This window comes from Streptopelia decaocto (assembly GCF_964273445.1).
Source record: "Streptopelia decaocto genome assembly, chromosome: 5".
NCBI classification, from domain to species: Eukaryota; Metazoa; Chordata; class Aves; order Columbiformes; family Columbidae; genus Streptopelia; species Streptopelia decaocto.
The window spans coordinates 31028925-31042631 of NC_138659.1; positions in this window are offsets into that span (position 1 = coordinate 31028925).

Sequence of the window (13707 nt, forward strand, 5' to 3'; positions counted from 1 at the left end):
GGCTTGTGGTACTGGAAATATGTGTTTTCTGGGATTTCTGAAATGACAGGCATACAGTTTTGGACATAATTTATATATTTAGTAAACTGCTGAAGAACCAGAAGTACAAATGTGTCTAATCATCCCCCAAGATTTTGGGGGGTGCCTTGAGCAAGGACACCGGCATCTGCACTCCTAATGAGGCTTTATGGGAGAAAGATGCAGCTGTAGTGCAAAATACTCATCTCAGCCAAGCTGAGAACAAGAAGAATAGAAGTTTTCTTTGCAAATCTACTAAAATTTAACAAACAAGCGAGCTATTGAAGAAGTATCTGAAATTTGCCTTTGAACTAGAATAGCTTTCATGTAAACTCAAGTCTTCTATGTGATAAAGTAAATAACTTTTAACCAAATGGATATTATTTTAATCTTTGTCCTTGAAGTTAACAAATTAACTTTCTCTGTGATTTCCTCACTTGTGACAGCCCCTGGCTGTGTTTTTACTGTCGTAGCAGCTCCTGGCAGACTGTGTGTCTCTCACATTCACTACAAAGTAAACAGGAATTTTTTCCAAGGGTAACTGGCTGGGCTCCAGTGGAAGAATGCAAGTTATTCACAAGTTCTGGTAGGCTCGTTTCTGCTTAATATGCTCTGTTTTTATTGTGGATTTTATGAAGGAAAAAAAGTTGTGATTTTTCATCTCCTGGAATTATTTTCTTCAAATGTGGGAAATTACCTTCCCCCGCTATAGCCCAGAGCACATCGCTACATTGATTTTTGTCCCATGTCCATTTCTTTTCCACCTTTGGGCACCAAAGTGCCACTGGGACATTTCATACTGTTTTGAGGATGTAATTGATGTTTCAGACGTTCACAGCAAATCCGTCACGGCTCTGGTGAAGATCTGGAGCGCTAACGGTGTCTGCCCTGCAGATTCCTCTTCCCGAGCACAAGCAGCAGCAAAGATTTCCTTGTGCCTGGCACAACCCTGGCCAAAAAGGGAGGAAAATACTCTTAGCCTTCAAGCAGATTCAATATTAATGAGACAGACCAGGGTCAGCGAATCCTGCTCGGTGCCCGTGTCCTTTGTGGCCTGTGGCACCACCAGGTTCCAGCAGTAAAACTCCGGTTTTCCTGCTTTTGTCTGGTTTGGTCTTTAGAGCTGTTGGGTTTATTTTGTGGTTCTTTTTGTTGGAACGAGCTGAGCAGCCCTTTGGTGCTTTCCCAGAGGTTTGGGGGTACAGAGAGAGCGGGGGGGTACGTAACAGAGGGGGAAAAGCTATAAAGCCGAACGCAGATGTTGACACAAGAGCAAAAGGCTGTGAGTTGTCCAAGCTTAAGCTGGAAATTGGCTCCTAAACAGAGTAACGAGCTTCTTACATTTCCCGGGAGGAGGACTGAGGGAACTTGATGCGCTATGGAAGGGGTTATATAATAATTATACTGTTTGTGGCAAAAGGAGATTGGATTTGATGAACAGGGAGGTCCTTTTCTCGCCTAATTTCCTCTTTTTTTTCCTGGGGACACAAGCACAGCCATAGAACTAGACTATAATTGAGGACTGTCAGCACTTAATTGACATTGCAAGATGGGTGGGTGCTTAAGCCAAGTCAAAGTGTTATCCTGAGACTCACCTACATACTGGAGAAATCAACTGGTTGTGATTGGAAACAGCGCTCCAGTCAAAGGGGTTTGCATGTTAATGCGTGTAGAATTCAGGGCATTTCATTGAAACCAATAATAAATCAAGCATCTGATCTTAATATTGTTAACATTTCTATAATACATTTTAGTTTGAAATGTCAAGCCGCTTTACCATCAAAACTGACTTAAATACAGCAAAATCCATCAAACGTCACCTGCGGTTGGTCAGGACCTGCTCATAAACCTCCTGGGACTTTTTGTGGCTTGATACGATAGCAGACGAGCAGAAAATGTTTTTCTCCAGTTGCCCTTTGGTTCGAGTTGAGCAGACAGGTTAACTCAGTCCAATTTGTTCCAATCGCCTCTCTCCCCGTTTGCTGTTTTTCCTTTGGCTGTTCGAGTGCCCGTCTTTTGTTGCCACTGATGCTCAATGAGGAGGTTTTAATTTCACATGAAAGAGCGTATTGATGTGCGATGCCAGGGATTTACAGCAGCATTGCTGGCATGCTCAACTCGCTGTTTTGGCTGCCTGTGAGTGTTTGGAAATTAGGGTATTAGAAAGGAAGGGGAGACCATTTCTTGTAATGCTGAGCATTATGTGGCTCTTCTAAATCCGTATAAACCACTACTAATTCAAGCAAGCTTTCTTTTTGATGACTTTCTTAATCAGGAGATGAGTCGAAAGGAAATGCGGTAGACCCGTATCTCACCTTCACTGAATGGCAGGAGCGTGACCAATTATGTAAAATATTTATGATACACAGCTGGAGAAAACAAGAAGATGCAGCCAAGAGAGGAGATGCGTTCAACCCAGGGCCCTAAATGCAGGGCAACATTTCACTGCTTTTCAAGTAGAAAATCAGTGAAGCCCACATTATTTTTAGGTACCTCTGCAACTGTTGTATCCCACAAAGCTGATAAGATTCCTTCCGCCAGCAAACTGTGAGAAGTCCTCGTTCTATTTATTTCCTTTTGAAGATCAAAGAACATGCGGACCACTCAATATAACATCTGTGCATGAAAATTGTGAAAAGAATGTACCTGGACTGCAAAGTTTGTTCAGAAATAGGGTCCCGAGTCTGCCTTGGAAGCAGCGCTACTTCATTTCTGTGCCAGAAAGCTCCATCCAAAGGTGGTCACAGGTCAATTTTTTTATTCCTCTCCCTCACCTCCTTCACTTTACAAGGAAGAGCAGATGGGGGGAACTATTCCTACAGGGAAGATGTTCTCTTCATAAATTTTTTGAGAACAAAAGTATTTTTGAGGCAGGTTATGCCAACGATGTGTTTAATTATGGATGGAAACTAGATTTATTTATTTTCTTCTTCTTAAAATAGAGATTTATGGCATCGTAGCTGGATGCAAAACATTTCTACTAATTTCAGTAAGAAATAGTGACACAAGGTGATAAGTTTGTGCCACCTGATGAGATTACAACTCAAAGTACCTTGGCTAGTAGAATTTTTTTTTCAACTTCTGCATTTGAGATGGAATCAACCTCTTGAACTCTGAAGTTCCCTCAGGCTTGACTTTTCAGGTGAATTAGGATTGCAAGTCTCGGAACAGTTGGCTGGGGAAGTCACCAAGCCTTCCAGGTGGACACCACGTTGTCAGCAGGCTGCTTTTGACCTGGCTCACTCCTGTGTGCCCCAAACTGGGCTGTTTGCTGATCCTGCTTGGTGTTAAAGCTTTGGAGGATGTTTTCTCATTCTCTCCTTGCCTCTCCTCCGCTCCCCTCCCCTTCCCTACCCTCCCCTTCCCCCTTCCCCTCCCCTTCCCCCTTCCCCTCCCCTTCCCCCTTCCCCCTTTCCCGTTCCCCCTTCCCCCTTTCCCGTTCCCCCTTCCCCCTTCCACCTTCCCCCTTCCCCCTTCCCCCTTCCACCTTCCCCCTTCCCCATACCCCCTTCCCCATACCCCCTTCCCCTTCCCCTTTCTCTCCCCTCCCCTCCCCTCCCCTCCCCTCCCCTCCCCTCCCCTCCCCTCCCCTCCCCTCCCCTCCCCTCCCCTCCCCTCCCCTCCCCTCCCCTCCCCTCCCCTCCCCTCCCCTCCCCTCCCCTCCCCTTCCCTTCCCTTCCCTTCCCTTCCCTTCCCTTCCCTTCCCTTCCCTTCCCTTCCCTTCCCTTCCCTTCCTTTCCCTTCCCTTCCCTTCCCTTCCCTTCCCTTCCCTTCCCTTCCCTTCCCTTCCCTTCCCTTCCCTTCCCTTCCCTTCCCTTCCCTTCCCTTCCCTTCCCTTCCCTTCCCTTCCCTTCCCCTTTCTGTTCCTTTTCGCTCCCCTTCCCCTTCCCCTTCCCCTTCCCTTCCCTTCCCTTCCCTTCCATTCCCTTCCCTTCCCTTCCCTTCCCTTCCCTTCCCTTCCCTTCCCATTTCTGTTCCTTTTCCCTTCGCCGTCCCTTCGCCTTCCCTTCGCCTTCCCTTCCCTTTTCCCTGCCCTTCCCTTTTCCCTTCCCCTTCCCCTTCCCCTTTCTCTTCCCCTTTCCCTCCCCCTTCCCCTTCCCCTTCCCCTTCCCTTTCCCTTCCTCTTCCTTTATCTCTTCCCTTCCCCTTCCCTTCTCTTCCTTTATTTCTTCCTTTATCTCTTCATCTCTCACAGAGCTTCACTTACTAGAGACGAACTAATACCAAATACGGGGCAGATCTAAACCTTCCTGCTGCTTGGATAGAGCCTATCTCATTTGTCTTTGAGAAACATTAAAAGTTAATTTTAATTCCACAGAAGTGATACAAAAAGTCACTGGATTGCCCCTCTTTAAAACTGTTTTACTCTCCCTTTCTGTCTGCTTCTCTTCCTCCTCCCATGACTTTTCAAAGTGTAATAAATCCCTTTCCTCGTTGTGGGTGCTTTCATCCCCTTGTAAAATTCACTAATGAGTCCTTTTTGTGTAAGTATGGGAACAGAAAAAGTGTGAAAGCCAGAGTTCAGGTTTCTGTATTTCATACAAAACAGTTAATGGGGAAATATTTAAAATACAGCATTTCCCCAGACCTGCTTTGTTGTTGCTTTAGGTGTTGCCCATCAGCTCTTTGAAACCAGAGCTCTGGATTAAGGTGTTGGTAACACAGGTCCCTCCAGCTCAGCCAGAAGGGAGGTGTAATGTGACAAAAGATGGAGTAATGGCTCATTTTTAACCATTTAACCATCTCAAAACCTCAGTGTGTGCTGATGGTCTGTCCCATTGGGCAAGGAAGTTTCCAGCTCTTCTGCTGTCCTGTGTCCTTCCGTTCCAACCGCCCGGCGTTAACATGTTTCCCACTTCATGGGTTTTGAAATGTAAGATTTGGTGAAGTAATCCTTTAGTTACCAGATGGATACTATAACAGGATCCTGTCATACAGATGGGACAGTGTTGTCATCGTTACAAAACTAGTCACAGCAAGAATTAAAGAAAGATTTTTAAACAGCGGGTTCATCCAGAGCCCTCAGAAAGGGCCTCACATGAAGCAAGCTGGTCGCTCTCAAAATCAGCGCCTCAGCACTTAATTTCGATCAGCCTTTTAGAAATAAAACAAAACCCACACAACCCACTTCCCCTTTAGGAAGTTGCTTTTTTTTTTTTTAATAAATTGCTTCTTTTAATCCCTAGAAAGCACATTTTTTCCTGTCTGAGGTATGGGAAATGGAGTCCCTTCTATATAATAACACTATCTGTGTGTTTAATGTTCTGCTGTAAAGGCAGCGGCGATATGTTTGAGAAAAAAACTGGTTTGAGAAAAAAGACAGCTCTGGACATCACAGGACACATATATGTGGTTTCTCAACCTCTGGTACCAATGGCTAAATACAGATCAGGTATGTCTGCGCACACAACAGCCGCACAACGATTTGTAGCACACGTACGCGCCAGAGATGGGAAACAGAAGTAAAAGATGGAACAGCAAAGCAGAGGAGTTTGGCAAAGTTGGTCTGTGTAGCATTGTAAAATCCAGTGACTTTGGAGCTCCAGCAATTCTCCAATGCAAGTTACAAAGCATTTCATGTGGCCTCAGAAAGGCCATCACACAGCGGAACAGATACGGCCTCATTGCACAGCGCAAGAAATGCAGTTTTCCCCTGTAAATATTGCCTGTTGAGATATAGTCGCTTCTTCTTAAGAAAATCATAAGAGTAGGTTTATTCTGCAATACAAAAGGCCTGCAGAGTTACTTTGTAAAATCTTTCCTAAATATTTGCTGATATAGCCAGAATTGTATCAGTGAATTCCCTGGGTATTGAAAAGCAAGTTTGCTTTATAAGTTCCTCGGGGAGAATAACTTTTTGGATTGTTCTTGTATTTAAATCAAGTTAGAGTTTAAAACAAAACAAAAGACAAATGCCAACAAGAAACCTCACTTGAGAGCAGCGCAAACACCCCTGTTTAGTTCCTCAGAGTTGTTTTATACAAAAGACAGACGCAACAGAAGATAGCAGTGTTTGTTTTCCAGTGATTTTTGCAGGGTTGCTGAATGTTTCATTCTCTGCTTCCCTGGGTATGCCACGAAGGAGCAGTTCCCAGCGAGAGCTCGGTTCCTGTTTGGCCTCTATTTCATTAATATTGATATACACAAACACATGGACATGCAAAACAATGGCACTGACAAAGGCACAAGTGCCACCAAAGTATTGTTTTCTGCGTGGCAGGAAACAATTCTAAGCTTACTTTGCAGTTAGCTGGGAAGAAATGTAGAGTTATATTAATATATTCTTCTGCTTCAGTCCTCTTCCCTAGGTGGAATCAGGAAGATATTTCTTATTTAAAAGAAATAGACTTGCTAATAGGATTGAGGGCTGACCTGTTTCCATGGTTTTACAGGCGACGTTCCCCCTGCTCGCACCTTCTCGCTCGAGGAAGAACTGGAGTCGCAGCAGCCAGATTCCCCCTGCTTTCCTCCCTGTGGTGTAAGTGATTTGTGACAAGTAACCATCATTCTGTCTTTAAAAAGGCTGAAGTTTCACAGATGAAGTGGTCTGGTCAGCTTTTGTTAGGACTGATGTAGTTGCCTTCCGTCTGTAAACAGCACAGGTTTCTTGAGAAGCTTTGGGACAAAAATCAGATTTTGCAAAGTCCTGGTGTCTCTGTTGAATTTCCACTAATCTACCTGTGCTGAAGAGCTTGTGGGATGGGAACTCACGGGCTTCTTTGAGAGCTTCCCATGCCACACACATTCTGCTTAGAGGACAGATCGCCACTGTTAGATGAGAAAAATAGGAAAGTAAAATAAAAGACTGGATAATCCCCTAAAGTTTCTTGTAGGTCTTGGGAGCAGTGAAGAGCGAAACCCCTTCATCAGGTACCAGGTGGCTTCCTACAAGTGGAGAATCTCTTATAGCCCTGTAACACATGTTGATCTCCTGACTTCCTAGGAGCTGGACCTTGAGTTCAGCTCAGTGCTGGTGTTACCTTCCAACCAGCAGCAGAAAGGCTTCGTCTTTCTGTCCTTCCTAATGGAGTTTAGTCTTTGATTCCTTCTATTTCTATTTGATCACTCTCTACAACTGCCTGAAAGGAGCTTGGAGCCAGGGGGGTCGGGCTCTGCTCCCAAGGAACAAGCGCCAGGACCAGAGGAAACAGCCTCAAGTTGTGCTGGGGGAGGTTGAGGTTGGATCTGGGGAACAATTTCTTCCCCGAAGGGCTGTGGGGCATTGGAACAGGCTGCCCAGGGCAGTGCTGGAGTCACCATCCCTGGAGGGGTTGGACAGACGGACATGAGGTTCTCAGGACATGGGGCAGTACCAGGGTGGGTTATGGTTGGACTCGATGATCTTGAGGGTCTCTTCCAACCAAAATGATTCTATGATTGTATGATTCTATGATCACTGTTCAAGGAGATTTTAAAGACCTCATAGAACTTTTCTAGAGGTGTGGATAGGGGAGGACAGTTCTGCTGCATGTGGCTACTGCACCGTGGGCTATCGAGTTTGAAAAATACAACAGAAAAAGAAAAATTGAGGGCTTTGAAAGAACAACATGGTCACTTAAATCTGTGAAGACAGTGGGAAGAGGCAGGTTATTAGAAAGAGACTTTCCATCGTTACATCAGACTTGCCCAAGTCAGCAGTGCCCAAGGACCAGCAACCCTGTGGGGAGGTTTCTTGTGGTGACTCTGCCCCACCAGTTGACAAACATTTGGAATCCTCGTTAGTATTCACAGCACATGGGGTGTGTGATGAGGCATTTCAACATCAACCCTTCCACTTTGGTGGAAGGGGGAGTGTGGGACACAGACCCATTGGCGTGGACAATGTCTGCGTCTGACCTGCTGTGTCAACAGGATAACTTTATCAGCTGGAACCATCAAGCTAATACCCTTTAGGAGGAGCTTGGAAGTAACTAAAGGGGGAAAAAAAGAAGTAAATCTATGTCACGGAATTGTGAGCCCATCTTCCTATAAAACTAAGATCAATTATTCAAATATCATCTAACATCTGGAAAAATAATTCTAACTGCGGAGTGAGCTTGAGAAGCACAAACAGAAACTGGAGAGAGCAAATCTCTCTGTTAGGTTCCCCTGTGTTTGCCCACGATGTTTCCTGTCTCACATTTTAATGGCTTGGTGCAAACAGGGAGAAAAATTCTGGTAAGCATGTTGATGATCATGGAAAGCAGAGTCATGTCCTTTCTGTATACAGAGCTCATCGTGTAGATATGCATGAGAAATTGCATTTTGGGATGAAAAGGATTTAGCGAACTTTTGGGAACATTCCCAGTTCTTTCTCTTCCTTAATACTCATAATGCTGCTTTGAATATAGAAGTGCAGATAATCTAAACCTGTATGAGCCGCTGCTGATGGCATTTTTGTTTTCACAGCCATTTGAATTGCACTGAGTTTCTCTTCCATTAGTTGAAGCAAGAACGATTTGCTACGTTACAATATTCCTAGTTACAATATTCCTAGATGTGCAGCATTTTGAGGCAGCTACTTGGGTGAGAGGAGGAATGGGCTCAGTAGCAGGGAATTGGATGTACCGAGTTGTTTTAACAACAACCTGCAAATTGTGACTTTGGCAAATTCTTTGACTGCTTGTTTTGTTCAGTATCTTCGTGAATAAAATGCGCTTTGAGATCTCTAAATGAAACAAGTTATACAATAGATGAGAGTTCTGGGAAGGGAGAGACAATGGAGACTATTTTAATGTAAATGCATCATCTGAAAGCACTGGGACTGTTGCAAAATGAAACCATCAGTGCACCTTGATCCAAGAAAATGAACAAGTCTGTCTTCTCTTGTGTTTATTCTTTATTATGATTTTCATTATTGTTTAACCAGGTTCAAAAGGTAATTAAAACACCTCTGCTGGCAAATAGCACCTCAAATGCATGCAGTAAGTGTGGGTGAGTTGTGACTTCTTGCCAGTAACTAACGTAATTCCAGGGTGAGAACGCCGAATGGCCCAACTCACAGAATTTAGTGCTATATTTGGAAATCATCGGAGTATGAACATCCTTGGGTCTGTGGCTTTTGTTCTCACTGTTTGCAAAAAAGTCTGGATTCCCACTATATATTCAGAGTTCTGCCTGACGATATGAAGTGGGAAAACAAACAATGCTATTCAACAGGTAATGAATTAATCACCGTTAAAGGAGAAAAGTTGAAGTTATCTTGGACTTTTTCCTAGAGAAGGTTGTTTGGTGTTTGGCAAAAAATATAGGAAAAAGGCCTGGGGACAGGAGAGAGGTGGTGTGTTGGCACAAATGAACATTTCCTGCTCTTTGACTTCCTGGAATATTCATCTAAGAAGAAAGGAATAATTTGTCATTGAATCACAGAATAATTTAGACTGGAAGGGACCTCTGGAAGCCATCTGGAATTTCCCACGTTCCAACCTGTGTCTGTTGCCTCTCTCCATATCATTGTGCACTTCCAAGAGAATCTGGCTTTATCTTCTCTGCACCTTCCCATGAGGTGTTTGTAGACATCTCGCCTTAGACTTCTCATAAAGCTGAACAAACCCAATAGTTTCAACCTCCCCTCCAGTGTGACGGGTTCTGTTCTGGGGAATGCGGTGTCTGGAAACTCATTGCTGAGTTTTTCATTGGCATTTGCTTGGAGATGTAAGACGGTAGACTTTGGTTTTGAGGTACCTTGAGAAGAGTAATTAAAATCTCAAGTTGCTGTTGCCATCTTTAGCAGAGAAGTAAAGAACCTGAGTCACAAAGAGGTTAAATGTCTCACCCAGGGCCCAGGGCTGAGAACAGTATGCAGAAATCTGGAATTTCAGGCGCTATCCTGTAGCCTGTCCTAAGAAATGCTTCACAAAAGGAGCTTTTAGTAGACGTGGTGACTTGTGCTGGATCAGTTTTGAAGTCTGTCCTTACCAAAAAGAGCGTTACGTAGATTGATACAATTAACAATAAATCCCATGCTAATGTTTTGCCAAGAAAATAATCTTCCTTAAGCAGTCAAAGTTGCAAAAGTACGTGAAACACAGAGGCTGGGTACCACCTGTGGCCGGTGAACATGCACCTTGTTCACCTGAACTTGTCCCTTGGTTGGAGCAGCCTGATGCTCCAGCAACGTATCCATTCTCCATCAGCGTGTACCACGAAAAGAACCACTATGTTGTGTAATAAGCTTTTGGAACAAGATGAGCCCCGCAAAAATCAGCTTACCAGATTTAACAGCCTCTCTGGGTATTAAAGTGGGTTGACTGACAAAGCAGAGGAACAAAAGATTGCTGTGAATGGAATTATTAAAATCGGAACAATGGGGTTACATACCATGGGGTTTAGTGCACGGTAGATCGGTATGAGTCACTGTTTTCAGATTTATTTAGATTTGTGTTGCATAAGGGAGCTATCTGGGTAATAAAGAGGAAAATTGTATGGCTGTAATTATTCATACTTAATATCTAATCCCAGTGATGCTGAAGTCATATGGCAGGTCATTGCTCTTGCCAGGTTATTTAACTCCTGCAGTGGAAATCTTTAAGGTAGTTCCTGAAAAAAAATAGTCTTTGAGAATAAAATACATCCTTTCTTCAGAAAAGAGAATGCTGGTTTACTCTGTGCCCGTTGTGTTTAACATGATAAATTCATAGTGAGAGATACATGTGTTCATGCTGCTTGTGTTGAAGTTGAAAATGCCTGAATGTTCTAACTGGCAGAACCTAGAAATGGAGAATTGAGAACAATAAAAAAATCCATATCTATATCCATATCCGTATCCATATCCATATCCGTATCTGTATCCGTATCCATATCCATATCCATATCCATATCCATATCCGTATCCGTATCTGTATCCGTATCCATATCTGTATCCATATCCATATCCGTATCTGTATCCATATCCGTATCCATATCTGTATCCGTATCCATATCCATATCCGTATCCATATCCGTATCCGTATCCATATCCATATCCGTATGCATGCCAAGGCTCTGTTTTTAACTGACCTTTTGTTGACTCCCTTCATGACCTGTCAGTCTTCTTAATGACCTCAAACCTAAAGAAGGATTTCTTTCCTTCAGTCCTTCTGTTTGTGGTTTGGTTTTTAGGTTGTTTGGTTTGTTTGTTTTGATTTTTCTTTCTTTACAACTTTTTCCAATGTAAATGAGGGGTGACCTCATTCATGTTTACAGATATCTAAAGGGTGAGTGTCAGGAGGATGGAGCCAGGCTCTTCTCGGTGACAACCAGTGATAGGACAAGGGGTAAGGGGTTCAAACTGGAACACAAGAGGTTCCAGTTAAATATGAGAAGAAACTTGTTCCTGGTGAGGGTGGCAGAGCCTGGCCCAGGCTGCCCAGGGAGGTTGTGGAGTCTCCTTCTCTGCAGACATTCCAACCCGCCTGGACACCTTCCTGTGTAACCTCATCTGGGTGTTCCTGCTCCATGGGGGGATTGCACTGGATGAGCTTTCCAGGGCCCTTCCAACCCCTGACATTCTGGGATTCTGTGGTTCTGTGAGCTGACTCCTTTTGTGGTCTTTCTTCAAGCCTTCCCCTGTTCTTGCTTTCATTTGGAACGTTTTTTGTAAGTTCATATGACTAAAATTGTATACAAATGAAGTCTGACAGTGTCAGTACAACGGTCCCAGTACTTCCATGCTTTTCATGGAAAACTGCTTGTAACACGCCAATATTTAGATTTGCTCTTTCATTTTTTTCATTGCACAACATTAGCAATTTGTAGACATATTTTTTCAGATTAATACATTCAAGTGACTAATTTTTTATCTCTTTCTTATCTCCATCTGGAAGTTTTATAACTGCTCCTCGTGTGTATGTGCATGACTTCGTATTGTGAAGTGTGGTCTCATTTTTACTACAATATCCTGAGCCATCCAGTTCTTTCTGGAGATACAGTGACCCTCCCCAACCCCACAAGTTTGCTGCATCTTTGCTCCATCTATGTCATCACTTTATTGCTAACCGAGGCAAAATGTTCATTTACTTTTGGGGGCTGTACCTATATCACCTTGAACCTCAATTCCATCCTTGGTGCACAGTGGAAGGAGATTCTCAATCTTTTAAAAAGCACTACTTACCTTTTTTGGGGGAAAATACCAACATATTAATGCAGTTCATGCTGTATTTTTACATTTACAGCCAGCTGAAAAATCAGCCTGAATGGTTTCATTTGTTCCTGTGTTTTCCTCTGGTTTCCTTGTTTGTTTGCAGACACGTGTGGAAATGTGGACGTGGGTTTGTTTTGCTGTGTAGTGGCTTTGAAACCACTTGCCTGATATCCTGGGGACACTAATGGGCCACAGGTTGAGCAGCAGTGAGACAACAGGTCTGGATTTCCTTTAATCAGTATTTTCATGTGTTTATTTTTATGGCTTTTTGTCTTAAAGCTTTCATTTTAAATCTTTCATTTTCATTTATTTGCAAGATCTAACTCAACCTCACATATCTGCCCTCCAAGACCGTTAGTGACCCCATTATATATTGACCCCGTTCCTTTCGTTTTATGCTTCCATCTGATATTATGCAGTCTTTTCTGCTTCTGTTTAAAATAAACCCAAAGCCTTATACATACTATAGCTCATGACATTATCAGTTGCTGATTTCAATATGTGGTGTGTGTTCAAAACCAGATATTGAGAAAGAGACGCTGTGTGTTTGGAATACAAGAGCGGATTGTACATAAAACTAATTGTAAAGGGAGGTGAATTAGTTGTGTGGAAACATGTGCCTTGCTGCTGTTCCAGGACAGGCTTTGGTGGAGTAGGGTTTGCCTTTGCTTTATTAAATATATACATCCAGTATTCATGAAAATAATACTTCACCTGACGCAGAAGACCTAATGACACAAGCAGCTTTGTGTACGGCCACCTGTTATTTCCTTATTAAGAGTTTTCTTATTAATTTTTGGCAATATTTATGTAAGAAAAGAAGACTTTGTACATAGGGAAATCTCAAGAATCCCAAAACTATACAGCATCGACACGTCATCTCCTTCTGTCAAATGTCCAAAGGCAGTCCTAGAAACGGGACGCCTTTCTCTGTGGGATGTGTTGGCTCTAGGGAACACACACCCGAGCAGATTGGGCTTTGTCTTCCACCCATTTCGTGTCTCTCGAGCCCATTCTGCAGAGACATCCACAAAGTTGAGCTGTTCCAGATCAACCAGGCACTTAACGAAGGCCGTGCCTCAATGGCAGCTTTGCGCAGCGTTTGGGTTTTGATGCAAAACATTGTTCTCCAGAGCTGGGCTGAACTGATGGAATCCTGTTCTGCATCCTGGGGAAAGAGCCATGAGATAGTCCTGGCTTCCTAGAGCAAGCAGATGAGGACTTGCGCATTTATGAATATAGATCTAGTGCAACTTCTGTTAAGAATATGATGTGTTGCAATTATAATGATCCTATAGCAATGTTAATTCAAGCAGTTTATGTAAAAAAAGCTGGCTATGCCATGCTTTTCCTATGGACATCATGGGTTTGCATTGTCTTGAAAGTGAAAATATTCCTTTTATATGCCTCTCGAGGTCCGTAGATGCACTTAATGACTGTGGAGCTGATTTAAAAGAATGAATGTTCTGTGTTGAAAAACACTTAAGCTAAGTAAACACAAGACAAAATTCCAACATAGCTTCTGTAAGCTCCTGAGTAACTTTTTCTTGCAGTTCTTCTTATCATAATACTCAGCACTACAGAGGGGT